Raw genomic sequence first — 14900 nt, forward strand, 5'->3', positions numbered from 1 at the left:
ATTGTAATCTAATAGTTTTGCGTTAGTTATTGTAACGCAATTGTATGTTAAGTAACGTTACGGTATTTTAATTATATTCTAGGAATTACTTTCCGAAAGTTTTTTTTAAATATAACAATTCTTTTGTCAGATTCAGTAGTCACGCCTTGTAAAATAAAAGCCAAATACATCTGTTCACCATGTTTAAAGACCACAAAATAAACATTACGTTTATTTAATGTTTATTCCGAATAGTAAAATCACACAACTTTACAAGTTTAAATCCATAATATGGAATTATTTTAATTAAAACTTGCATATATTTTTACCATATATTGATAGATTATTACATAACTATTATGTTTTAAGTATTACATTTAAATCTCTTATACACATAACTTATTAATTTATTATTTTTACCGATGCCATAACTTTTATAACTATAAGGTAATAATATATTACTTAATATTAATCTAATATAAGTAATAGTAATTAGTGTCAATTACAAATAAAATAATAACTATTATCGTTATTATATTTACCCATATCATAAATCAATAAATAAAACCACGTTTGTTTATAAACTCGCGCACTGTTTAAAATTTAAATATATTAAACACTTTTTAAAGCTTACTTTTTGATTTAAAAAGTAGTCGAATAATACTTCAGGTATCAAAAAGTTAACTTTTGATTATTACCATTTTTTAATATAGAATTTAGTATCCAACGTAATTGTAATACTCTTAAACAGTAGGTAACTTCCTCTGACAGCACACTACAAATCGAGAAGTTTTTACTTCGTAGAGTATACATAAAAATACATGGCCATTTAAATGTAATGTAAATTAATGTTTAATGTCAAATTTTAATTTTTTTTAATTTCCATTTTAATGTCAACAAATTGTTAAAACTATACTATGATGATTTGACAAAATTCAATAAATATAGTTTTGAATAAAAAAAAACAGTGTATAAAAATACATTTTATTCGCCTAACAATGAAATGCATGCAAAAGTATTTTAATGTACCAAAATATTTAGCTTTTGATTGATTATTGTACATGTTAGTTTTCGCTAAATTTATATATTTTTATATTATAAAAATATATAATTTTCAAATACCAACGATATTTGCACTGGAAACATAAAATGTTACACAGCATTGCATTGCGTGATGACCCATCATAAACATTTCCAATTTTTTCCCAGGGTCACTCTTTTAAGTTTTAAGTACATAATATTAACAATAAGTTTTTACATGTTCCAATTGAATTCAAGAAATATATTCCTACAAGTAAATACATTTTATCTAACAAACCTGCGATATTTATAAAGGTTATTGAATTCCTAAAAACACCCTACTTTCAAATGTTTATTTTTATTATTTTGTTAAAAATACACAACATTGTACAATAAACACGAATAAATTGGAGGATAATCTAAATTGGTATATTTAAATAAAAACTATTTTGATGCACCGAACTTATACAAAAAAATTTTAAGCCAATGGGTAGTAAATTATTTTTTCTTACAGAAATATTGCTTGTATTATTAGCATAATACACACGTTGTAAATATTTCCTTATCTAGTAATAATGGTAAATACTAACCTAATAATATAACAATTTGTGAAGATTTAAGCACTTTGATAAAAAAACTTATGTATAACGTACCTAAGTGGCTTATTTATACCATACAAATAATGGTTTATTTATATTAATAGAAGATAGTACAAAATATTTTGTATTTATGATAAGAAAACTAAAGTAAATATATAATTTTAATATGCCCTAAGTACCAATTTAAAAATTATTTTATAGATTCTATACTATAGAACGTTGTATAAACGCAAAAACTTCAGAAACTATCCCCGCTGAGTAACATAATTATATCATAATTGTTAAACTTTTAATGGTAAAATAATGATTCTCCTTTTGAAAAATATTTTAATAACTAGTAAAACAAAACAAAAAAGAATATTTACATAAAAAAAAATCAACACATATTTATAATTCTGCCGAATTTAATTGGCCTTACCATTTGTATTGTGTATTTATTCATTGTTTTAGAAACAAACATATTTTAAAGATTTGAAAATGTTTTATCATAACATTTATAATCGTATAGTCTTATCGATAAACAATAGCAAAAAAAATATGGAAATTCTAAATTATCTGTGTTTTTTTTTTTTTACATTACAACCGTTGAAACATGTACAGACATTTATTTGTAAAGCTTTTATACATCGTTAGTTAAATCTATACATTTACTAATGTATATATGTGTATAGTAAATGTACTAGAGTTATATATAATATATATATATATATGATATTGCTACAGTCCAATGCGATTGAAACAAAATGTTCTACGTTCTCAAATCGATTTTAAATACACGGGGAAAATCAAAAATATTTGTCGTTCAATCTCCCTGCTTTTACAGTATACGCGATGTACAGTTTTCAAGTGCATATGTTTGTTTATTCGGCTTTTTTTCTCGCACAAAAATGTACGTTATTCTCTCACATATTTTGCTAGTTTTTTTTCAGTATTACAATTTATCACAATCGAATCAACCATTAAGTGTATTTTCGAAAGATATTTAATGTGTTTATCACATTGTCGCGTGATTACCAGTTTCGTGGAGTGTGTACATTGAACTCACATTGATAAGTTCAAATAGTTGAATACACTTTTTAAGTAGAGATTTTATTTAACTACCGCGTACTATTCCCGTTCCTCAGAACAGAAATATTGGGTTTTTAAATACTTTTGATTATATTTTAATTGAAATATTATAATGTCGATTGCATTTTTTTTATTTACTGTCTGTTATTTCTAGAAAGTCTAAAATGTTTAATACTTTAGCATTTAACCAAAACAACATTTACAAACAGTTTGTATAATTTAGGTCATGTACTCGTACAATCAACGCCTCCGCCCATCTAATATGAATATTATTATCATAAAGAATAAGAAACATTTGAATATTTTTTTTTCAGTAACATGAAAAATACATTTTTACATTCTGAGCGTATGGTTGAATGTGGGCATTGAGTTCATAATAATGCCTGTTGTCAAGCACCTTTATGAGCATAGAAAATGCTGGCTAATTGGATCTTGTTAATAATTAGTAAAATTCAAAAATTTTAAATGCCTATGTTGGCTCATTTTGAATTATTTATAAAAATTTGGAATTTTCAATTTGAATAGCTTGAAAATGTAGTACAAGATTCTTTTTATAAATTGGTCTTACACCATTAAAAAAAATTATTAAAAACGTTTGAAGTTCTAGTGTTGACAAAATTTATTATTTAAACGAAAAATGTCAATTTCAGTAATCAGGTTCAAGGTTGTGATTTAAATAATATCAATAGTAGGGATTTAAAATGTTTTACGTTCATAATTATTGTCCAAGTACAATTCAATTTTCAAAATATTTCGACTAATTTTAAGCTATTTACATTATTCTGTGTTACGTAGTATTGACTTTAGATTTAATAACAGTACCTATTATAATTTTAAATAATATTTTAATTATTAATAATATCATATTATATTACATGCTTTGTTTTGGGCAAAAATTATTTGAACATACCATACCACAAATAAAACAAAATACTTATATTATTGAATATAAATAATTTACCTACCACAATCTATATAGCTAAAAAATAAATTATAAAATATCCTTATAAATAAATTTTAGCACACAAGCTCCGCTCAGAATCGTTTTTTCGTATGTAATGACACGGTTTATAATCAAATTCAAATTTTATCTCATCAATTACCTACTCAATGTCTGACGAAGTACACTTGAAACGATTACTATGCAGTCGAGCAACTTCTCAGGTTTATTCATTTATTTTCAATGTAGTTTTTTTATTTTATCATAAATTTTGTTTTTGTTCCATCTCATCGGTAATATAATGTTAAATCGTGTAACACGCAATAATCTAAATCGAAATGGACGACCCGAATTATCGGTTTAATCGTGCGAGGTGAATAGGTGCAGTGCGGTGCAACACCTACTATATCAGCCCATTTAATAGACAAATGTTGTCGTTTCCACAATATCTGTCGATCGAATCGGTGTGTATAGTATAGTATAATATTATGATTATGATTATAATTTCGGTATTCAGTAATGATCGTGACCTGTGGAAAATAATATACCGAAAAGGCAAAAAAAAACCATCATCATAATATTCATAGTGAGCTGTTTGAAACGGGTTATCGCGAATAATAATATAATAATAATATTAAATGTTTTTGAACGGTGGTCGGAACGGACTGTATTGTGCCTATAGAACTGTTAACGTCGTGAAAGCGACAGCGGACAATTCACTGTTATCGCAGCTATAAAGCAAATACACGTACATACGTGGAATTGGTTACCAAAACGCAGAATAAGAAGTCACTACTGCTAAAGGTATTGTTGTTGACCGATACATGTTTAAAAAAAATTAAAAGTAATAAACGGAAACCCAGTCGTTTAATCTATAACCCCATGAAATCCTGTATTGCCCTCCCCTCGTACTTATAAAAACTGAATAAGTCATTCTATAAAATACGTACCTATATAAATATAGTATTGCTATTTCTCAAAAACGAGCGCCCGAAAAAAACCGCGCCGAACAATGTTGAATAAATACACCGTCGGTCGAGCAAACAAAATGTACCTATATAGAACCTCTATTGTAGGGAATAAAAAAATGGATACCTATTGCTGTATTGACAGACGATGTTGAGAGGGGTTTGACGTCGTGATGGAGTCAACGCAATCGAAATTGTTCGGGCATTAGTCGTGGACAATTTAAGAATAATGTGTTTATTTAGGTTTTTTGAAAAAGACAAACCCTTCCCAATCGCTAAATTTTTTAACTCGTATTTTTATTTCAAATTATAGTAAAAACAGTATAACACATGATATGGCAGACCAAATACTTTTTGGCTTTTATTTTTTTTATGTTTGTTCCAAAACAACAGAAGCTAAAATCTAAAAAAATCGATTGATATTTTACAAAACGAAAACAAATATTATTATCGTCATCATCGATGTTATTACATTTACATTATTATTCACTCGTTAGTCGTTAGTCGTTACTTGTATTAATAGTTGTATCATTACGCACAATTTGATATTAATTTAAGACCTCTTTTATGTATTATAAATTATACTTTTTGTATAATTATTTTAACTAATTTTTAACATATGGTTTTAAAAATCAGCACAAATTAACCTAAATAGCTTTTTCAACAAGAACTTTAAGGTTAGGTACTCTAAGAATTCAAATTATCTTATTCACATTATATTTATAATAAAATACAAATTTATAAGAATTGCTATAAATAGTTGTTAAACACATTTTTAAATTTAAGTAATAAGTAAAACGTTATTAACTATTCATATACAGGGAGTTCTACTTAATGAGATCACTTTTTTATACAGGCATGTACACAAAAAAAAAAAAAATTCGGGAGAGTTTACAAAATTTAGCAATACAAATTATGCCGCAATATAGTAAAACAATTTTTTCCTCGATACTCGAAATTATTTCAAGAGGATGAGGGGGGTTGAACCCCAACCCCCCACTGTATGCCTGGGTTTATAGAATCAACCGTTTATTGGAATCAAAATTGAAAACCTCAAACCAGATCTTATTTTACTAATATTAAATTAATCTTTTATTAGAATCACCAAATACCAGATAATTGAATCATTTTTAAAAACATTCTTATCGTTTTAATGGTATTTCAAACATTTATTAAAAAGAAACAATAATTGTTTTGAAAAAGTTAAAAGGAGCTATTCAAAAATATATTGAAAACGATACTTTTCAGTTGTTTCAAAAATTATAGGTACAATAAACAATGTACATACATTATTATTTATTTAATTTTAAGTAACTTAAAATCATGTATATTTTATTATATTAATTGAATATGGATTTTAATTGCAGGCTAATATGAAAATGAAATTAGTAAATTCTCAAGAACAATCAAAAATAGATAGTTTCTTTACCTTATTTTAATTTAATTTTAAACATACATATAAATATAAACTCATCAATGCAAAAAAAAAATGTTTATGGAATCAGCTGGTTAATAGAATCAAAATGATCTGAACCAATGCGATCACATTAAGCATAACTCATTATATTTTAATATAAATCTTATATAATTGCATCTAAATACATTAAACTACTCTGTACTGACTATTGTAAATAATAATTTGTATTATGTAAAATTAATTTAAATACTGGAAAAATTATTTAAATCATAATTCTCAAATAAGAAGTATTTTAAATAAATTATAATATTTATGATTTTGTTTTTAATATCATGTTGCTTTGCATTAACTGCAATTTAACAGTGACGTATTTAGGGGTATACAAAGAGGCCCGAAACCTCCCCCCCCAATTAGTCCATGTTGACATGTGGTTTATTTGAACACAATAATACCTACTCATATTATATTATATAATGTTTGATAAATTATTTGTAATATAGTTTTTTTTTTTAATTACTTATTTTGCAGTTATTATATTATTTTTTTTTTTTTTGTAATGTAATATAAAATTGATCAGCCTCCACCTCAAAAAAATCCTATATACGTCACTGCTGAGAACCGTTGTTATAAGTTGTGAACCACAATTTTTTTTAAAACGATTTTAAATAGTAAGAAAACTGTAGTTACTATGACCAAATGTTATAATTTTTATAAGAAAAAAATAAAAATATTTAGTATTAAGATCGAGTTGCGTAAATGTCCTTAACATTTTTAATTCGATTTAGCAGGCCTTTTAAATTAATAAAAGCAACTTTTTAGGACATTTTTATTAAATTAGATAAACGTTATAGTGCAGCGGTTCTTAACCTGTGGTCCGCGGCCCCCTAGGGGTCCGCGATACTCATGTTTGGGGTCCACGGCAGCTTTAAGAATATAAAAAATAAAATAATTTATATTACAGTTTTATGAAAAATTAAGTTTAATAAAAATAATTATAACTGTGTATGTTTTGTTGTGTCTACTTTATATAATTTGTAATATAAAATAATTATTATAATTTTAGTTATGATAACATTCGATGTCTTGTAAAAAAAAGGTATTCGACAAAAAATTGGTAGGGGGTCCGCGATTTCTAAAAATCTTTCATCGGGGGTCCGTGTTCTACAAAAGGTTAAGAACCGCTGTTATAGTGTATTCTCTATAACAGTGGTTCTCAACCGGAGTAACGTGGACCCAGCTTAAGTTTTTACAAAATTTATACCAGGGTCAAAATCCCCATTAAATTTTTATAAATCATTATTATTATTTTTTATTTTCCAATTTAAAGTTTAAAGCGTCAACGTTTATTGAACCCAGCAAATCAAATAAAGTATATACTTATTTTTTTTAATAAAAAAAATAATTCTAAAATATGCAGTTAAGATAGTCTATTATTTTGATGTTAGAGGAACTAGATGTTTGACTAAAAGTTACATGAATCAAAAAAGATTGAGAACCACTGCTCTATAATAATGATTCTCACATTCATACAATACGTGTTATTGATATTTTCTTAACTATTAACATGATTTTGAAACATTTTTATTGTTTATTTTTTTATTTTTTATTTTTAGGTTGGTATTTAAGAAATAGTTTGCATATTCTTGAATGAATCTATATAATGAAAATAAAATTGACTACACGCATCTAAATGTTTCCAAATATTTAATTATAATTACTAATTTAATGTATTGTTCCTTATAAATTATTTTCAATTATTTTCAAAAAATACAATATAGTCAATATTACACTGTTGTTGAACAACTTTATGAGAACACTAGCTTGCCGTTTTTATTTTTATTATCAAAACATTTTAATTTTGTTACATAAAAATCGGTTCAGTATCATTAAATCGAACCAACGTCGAACGAAAAAACATTTTTAGAATTCTTTTTATATTTGATTTTTAATTAAATTACCCGTAGTTCTTTTGTTAGTGATAAAAGTAAAATTATCACGCTTAAGGATCTAAACATATTTTTTTTTACACTTTGAAGATCTTGAAATAGATTTTTAGTACTAATCAACTGTAATAGTAATTTTCGAAACATAACACAATAACGATATAATTGTACGTAATAATACAGAAATGAATAAAAAAAAATTAATAAATAATACTCATAAGCCGTTCAAAAATAAGGTTAGCCCATTAATAATCTACCTATAAGTAAACTTAAAAATTTTAATATATGTTGTGATAATAATAAAAATAAATATAATAAATTAAACAATATTACGTTAAAATGTAATGTAAAAATAAATTAAATATGTACGTTACGTTGAGTTATACAAATTATTTCATATTTAACTGAATGGGTAGTATTTTTTACTTTATTATTATTATTATTATTATAAGTAATTTATATTAAAAATATAAACGTTAAAAGATTACGGAAGTAGATAATACAGAAAGAATAAGGAAAAATATATATATTTTATGCCAATGTATTTCAGAGCAAGCGAGATGTCTTTACAGTGTTTACACATTATTATTATACCTTTCAAATACTATCATCTCGATAATAGAAAACCAATTTATAATGTATACTTTATATGTTGTACAAATAGATAAGATGATTTTGCTCTATCATGAACAAGTTTAACTAGTCTGTCAAATTTTTATTGTTGTTAGATATTTCTTTTAAAACTACATAAGAAAACTTAATAACAAAAATAGTTATAACGACAAATACATATTGGTAATGGCCAATAGAAAATAATTGTTCTGTCTCTTTCGACATTTCCAATTATTCTCTCACCGATATAGCTTAAGCAAAATTCATCTCATCCTACGCTCAGAGTGACGTTGCACAGTTTATTTTTATTCTCAAATAACGATCGATAGTGAATTGTAAATTCAATAGAATACAATGCCATGTAGGTACATTGGTACATATTGCTCCTATCTTATTCCTAATCAATAATCAACAGTAAATTGTAATGATGTACAATTAATTAACAAATCAACATTACGACTTCATACGATATGGTTGTTTTGCATATTATTATGTGTTTGTCTCGTTACGAGTTAACTAAATTTAATCCCTCTGAAATATTGTAAAAACTACTACTGGTGTACGATCGTTTTGAATTGACTACAACCATACAATTTTTATAAAATAAAACGTCAATATAGGTAATTTTTAGTTTTTAAACTCTATTAGATAAACTCCTAACTACTTTAAGATGATTTTAAATGAAATTCAATGCATCAACATTATATAATAAACTGCATATAAAAGATATATATTCTATCTGTATAAAAATAACACCCGAAAAGGCGATTTATCGTTTTAGCTTTTTCAGACGTTATTGTATTCGTCAATAAAAAATAACGATGTCGAAATTTATAAATAATAAAAATAGATGAGCACAAAAAAAATGCATCGAGAGTAGATAACTGCTCCACGGTACAGTCATTGAGTAGAACGTTGTAACAGATTCATAAAATTTAAAATTCAATAATAAATCATTGTAAACGATAAAAAAATATTTTGAACAGAGATGGTCTAACTTATTATAGTAAAGGTTACCAAACTATTGTTTTAATAATAATACAAACAAATTTAACAAATGTTTGTATTTTTATTTTAAAAAGTACTGAGATATGTCTACCTTTGAATCACCAAAGTACAAACGGAATCCCATTTCAAACTTCCCTCAAAGTTTATGGTTCTACTAGAAAAAAATATCTTGAAAATTTAAAAATATATAACTTCTAAAATATAATAATCATAAAATAATATGCATCGAAATATTAAAATGAATGACATATTATGTATACAACTTTGCATATTATGTATTGTGAAATATTAAAACAAGATCAAACTTAGAAATAAAATAGTCTAACAAGTAACAATATCGATAGTTGCTATTTCAATAAAAAAAATATACACAATTAGAGACATATTAAAATCGATTAAATAATTATTCGTTAACAATAACTAAATACTAAAACCATCAAGTACCTATAATTTTATGTTTCGAAGTTTAAATGTGTTTAACGCTTTCAAATATAAGACGTTAACTGTCAATAGTCTTTAAGATCATCTTAAGTATCGAGAAAATACACTAATATTATTATTATTAGTTTGTGTATAGTTAATATCTTTTATTGATATGCACAACTATTTATTATCAATTTTAATTATAAAATATGATTCATATAAAATAATGATTTCTAAAAAAAAACACACAATGTATAATGGGGACTTTATACCAATTTTCATTATTACAATGTCACGTTATCCCTCCAGTTGAAGAAATATTTGACTTGCAATACTATAAATACTACATTACTACACCCCCACAAGTCACAACACATGTTAACTAAAACTGTAAATACATATTTTAAATGAGCGTGACCCATATTTTTCACAAAAAAAAAACACATTCGGGAATTTTATGTATATTTGTAGTATACCTAGATACTCAAAACATACGTACGTACTTATTTTTTTACGTGACAGCTATATTACTTGATTTTTTTTACCATGTCCTATCGCTGCCCTAAAGTGCTGTTGATTAATATGAGGTGTATACAAATTTTTAATACATTAGATCATTTTGAATTGTTTTTCAGAAGTTAACTACTGAACGTAATAAAAATAATAAAATGTATTTAATTATTGTAGTTATAACCTTTTTTTTATACAATAAAATATGTTAAGACTTCTTAAACTATAGTTGTTATTTATAACTTATTACTTATAACTTATAAGCCTACCTCAAAATAACTCAAATGTAATGGCAAAATGACAATCTAAATGACGTAATCGACATTATTAATTATCTCTGAAACATAAAGTTTAGTTATACACATTTTATTTTTTTCATTTTTTCAGTTAAAGTTGCACTTTCACACACTGATTTTCGTAAACTACAACCAAATATCCAATTTTGTTTTTAATTAATCGAACCGTTAACTGAGATTAAACATTCAAATTAATATAAAGTACACATAATACATAATATAATATATAAATATATTCATTTGATTTTAAAAAATTATTATTTTTAAAATTAGATAATGTTTTTTCGAATACAAAATGTATCACCAACTAACGGAAATTAAACGTTTTTACCATACATTTCATTTAATAGCTTTTTTAATTTATTCAACAAAATTTTTAATTAAATAAACAGATATTTTCAATTATGTATAAAAACTAAAAGTTTAACATTTTAAAAGGTAAATTTTCATAAATAAATTCATAAAAATATATAGTTTACACAGAACTAGATATAAAGTTATCTTTACAGTTTTCTATATTATTGTTACTATTGTTGTATTTTTATTTTTTATTAATTTATATGGCAATAAATGTTACATGCGTGATCAATATTAAAATAATTTTCATAAACAGTTCTCTCTAAAAATATAATATAATAATGAAACAAATTGTTTGCATTTTTTTCCTTATTAACAAATATCTACATAAACATCAGCTGTTTAGTTCAATCAAATGTATCTGCATTTTATTTAAATTAAAAATTATTGATTGAGTTTTATTATTTGTTAATAATTTGTGACACAATAAGCTACTGTCTATTTATTTTATTTAAGTATACTCTTTGATTTTGTGGCATAATTAATCATTTTTATATACATTTAAATTTTTATGAAATCTATTAATTCATTATTACTCATTATATTTATATATTCGTCTGAAAAAACAAGCAATTACAGACTATTCATATTATTCAAATAAATTTAAAAAATAATTTAATGAAATGAAGGGAAAATGATTATAATATATTTAAATCATATATTATATTTTATACCTTTATAAAAAAAAATCAATACGGCATATAACATATAATTTTCAACTTAAAAATAAACTATTATAATTTACATTAAATAGTTATCTTTCAAAAAATAATTATACTCTTTAATTAAAATTCTGTATTGAAATAAATTATTATGTCGTTCCTTCCAGATGTTTAATCATAAAATCAGCTAGATATCTGAACCGATCGTGAATGATGATAAAGAAAAAATTGAAAACCAAATATAATTGATAACTTAATACAATTACGTGGACAAAATCTACATTTTCATCTTAAATTTAAAGAATGATGGATAAGTTTGGTAGATCAACTATTGTGACATAACGGAATCGGCAATAATTAAGTACATAATTAGGTACTATTTTCAGATACAAAAAATAAAAAATAAATTGCTTTTTGTTCAATATTATAATGAGTTAAAAATAAGGTAAAAGATTCTAATTTATTATTAGCATACAAACTAATATAATGTATTTAAATTGATATACTCAACTCATTCCTGTATATATATATATTTGTATTTATTAATATAAAATATTGATACGGGTAGTAAGTAAGATAGTTTTTCATTTATGTATATAGTATATATATATACATATAGGACTATGCGTCATGTATATATTGAAGATAGATATATCACTTTACTTCTTGTGGAACTTGCGGTTTGAAGTGATCTTTTTGAATTGTTGAGTGGATTAGGAATTAACGAAATAAGAAAAAGTATACTATGAACAATATTTTTAATTTAATAAAAAGATACATTAACTAATAGCATGTACAGTGATAGAATATTAACCGGGTGTGCGACTGAGCACTTTATTAAGTGTTTTTTGAGCTTTTATAGGAGATGTTGTGGGATGCCGCCTATGCTATTAATCAAGTCATAGATTGCGGCATCTCCCAAATTATCTAGGTATGTATTGTGTTTATGACATTTTTATGATTTGGTAATAAGCTATTTTTTAATTCAAAATGTTAAAATTCACTTTATTATAATGTCAGAAAATGTTATATTAAATTATATGTATATAATTTGTAAACTTAAATTGCTAAATGTCAAATATTTAAATATATATAATTAAATCTAATTAATAAATTAATAATGATATATATCATTACAACATATTAAATATAGACATATTTGATATTTTATATAATTCATCTAAACACGTTACCTAACATAATAATAATATACACACACATATATATAACACATGTATTTTATTTCCTTTCCTGACATTGTAATAGTGGCATTTGATTGTATAGAACTTTATTAATTTCGTTACGTTTTTCAGAAATACTTGAAGCGTAACTCATAAATATCAAACATTTATTAAAATTATTATTTAGAATTCGAGTTATATATTATTATGTGAGTTCTTTAAACCCATTCACACAACATTTTTATTCATACCATTGCGAATCTATTTATACATGAATAAATTATATCTTATTAATATATAATAAAATAATACTGTTCCTGGTAAACCTTTGATTTATTTTTAATATAATAACGGTATAATACCTGTCGATTGTCGATCACATATGTAGTAATGTATTAAATACAAACCGTAAGCATTATTAAATTAATATTTTTACTCAAGTGTAATAGCTATATATTTATACAAATAAACTATATAGGTACTTTTTATGCATATTTTGTATGGCTACATAAAAATATATAATTAAATAAAATTATTGCATGATATCTACACTATTTTCGTAACATAAAATTTTTGTCTACTACCCACAGACTAAAAATGTATTCTCGTTTTATTCTTTTTCCGCCTTAGTTTCATTTTATTCTTAATAATTGATTTAATTAAAAATATAATTTTAAAGTAATTATTTATAAATAAAAAACATTTGTCGATACAACAATGAATGTTATATTATGCTAACAAAACAATATAAATACAAATAATAAAATAAAATAATAATTTTTTTTAAATACTTTAATAATTAAAATATAAATAAATGTACTTATTGACACTTATTGCACAATTATTATTCATTATTCTATGATAATTTTTCTAATTAATAGAAATTCTCGACAAATGTTTTACAATACGAGCCTGTGTATTCAAAAATTATAATACGTACTAATATTATTATCATTGTGTTTACCTGAATATCATAGAGCAAAACAACCGTACGAAATTAAAATTTGCGAACGAACAATCAAGTTTCGTTTAACATAATAGTAGACATCGCGACCGTTTGCAATACCTACTACATTCGTCCATGATTTCTGTCAGCTCGTATATTTGTTTAGGTGTACATTAATTAAACTTCTATACTTGATTACATGTTACTCGCATTTTACACACATTTAATTTGTTAGACATATTGGGTTTAATGACGGAACACGTGTCGACCAAATGACGTGCTCGTTAGTCAAATGTTTATTACATTTTTCGTATTTTTTTTTTTTTTTTTTTACACTTGTCTACATTCGAAGAACGAAAAGAGAAGGATAACATGCATGTATGGAGGTACCTTTAAGAAATACGAATTTAATTTTTAAATCAGTTTTGTGACATCTTTACCCATTAAAGCCTACATTATATACGCTCTAAGATATTTGAATTGAAACCAATTTAGTAGTATTTTGTAGTAATAACCTAGACAAGGCTAACAGAGTAAGCATTTGCATATCCTGTAGCCATGCCATTGTCTATTTATTCAATATCATATACAACACACTAATCCATTAAGAAAATTAGAATGGTCTTTTCTTAAATCGTCGTAGTCCGCTAAATATACATATTATCTAAGTACGTATATGACAATATATTTCATTAAATTCACCGTAATTATTTAGTATTAATTTAATTACGTGTATAAATGATTTTTACCTTCTTATTTATATCCAAATTAAAACTGTAACTATAACATTCTTATACTTAATAAAAATGAATAAACCAATTTTTATTTTACAATATTAATTACAGAAAAATATTTTTATTCATATATTATTACTAAATTAACCGTGTATAACTTCTATGAAAATGATAATATATTGTTGTATCTATTAATAAGTTATCAATTTGATTTTATGAACTTATTATTATTTCTTT

General features: G+C 24.3%; 1 protein-coding gene across 4 annotated transcripts in view; it reads right to left on the reverse strand.

Annotated features, from left to right (window-relative positions):
* Positions 1–14027, reverse strand: part of LOC113556361 (neuroendocrine convertase 1-like) — a 40399-nt gene extending 26372 nt beyond the window's left edge. For all 4 annotated transcript variants that reach the window (XM_026961249.1, XM_026961251.1, XM_026961250.1 and 1 more), the window contains exon 1: positions 13948–14027. The gene's annotated coding sequence lies outside the window, so the exon portion shown is untranslated. The remainder of the gene's footprint in view (positions 1–13947) is intronic.
* Positions 14028–14900: the final 873 nt, after the last annotated feature.

This window comes from Rhopalosiphum maidis, chromosome 4, assembly GCF_003676215.2.
Source record: "Rhopalosiphum maidis isolate BTI-1 chromosome 4, ASM367621v3, whole genome shotgun sequence".
NCBI classification, from domain to species: domain Eukaryota; kingdom Metazoa; phylum Arthropoda; class Insecta; order Hemiptera; family Aphididae; genus Rhopalosiphum; species Rhopalosiphum maidis.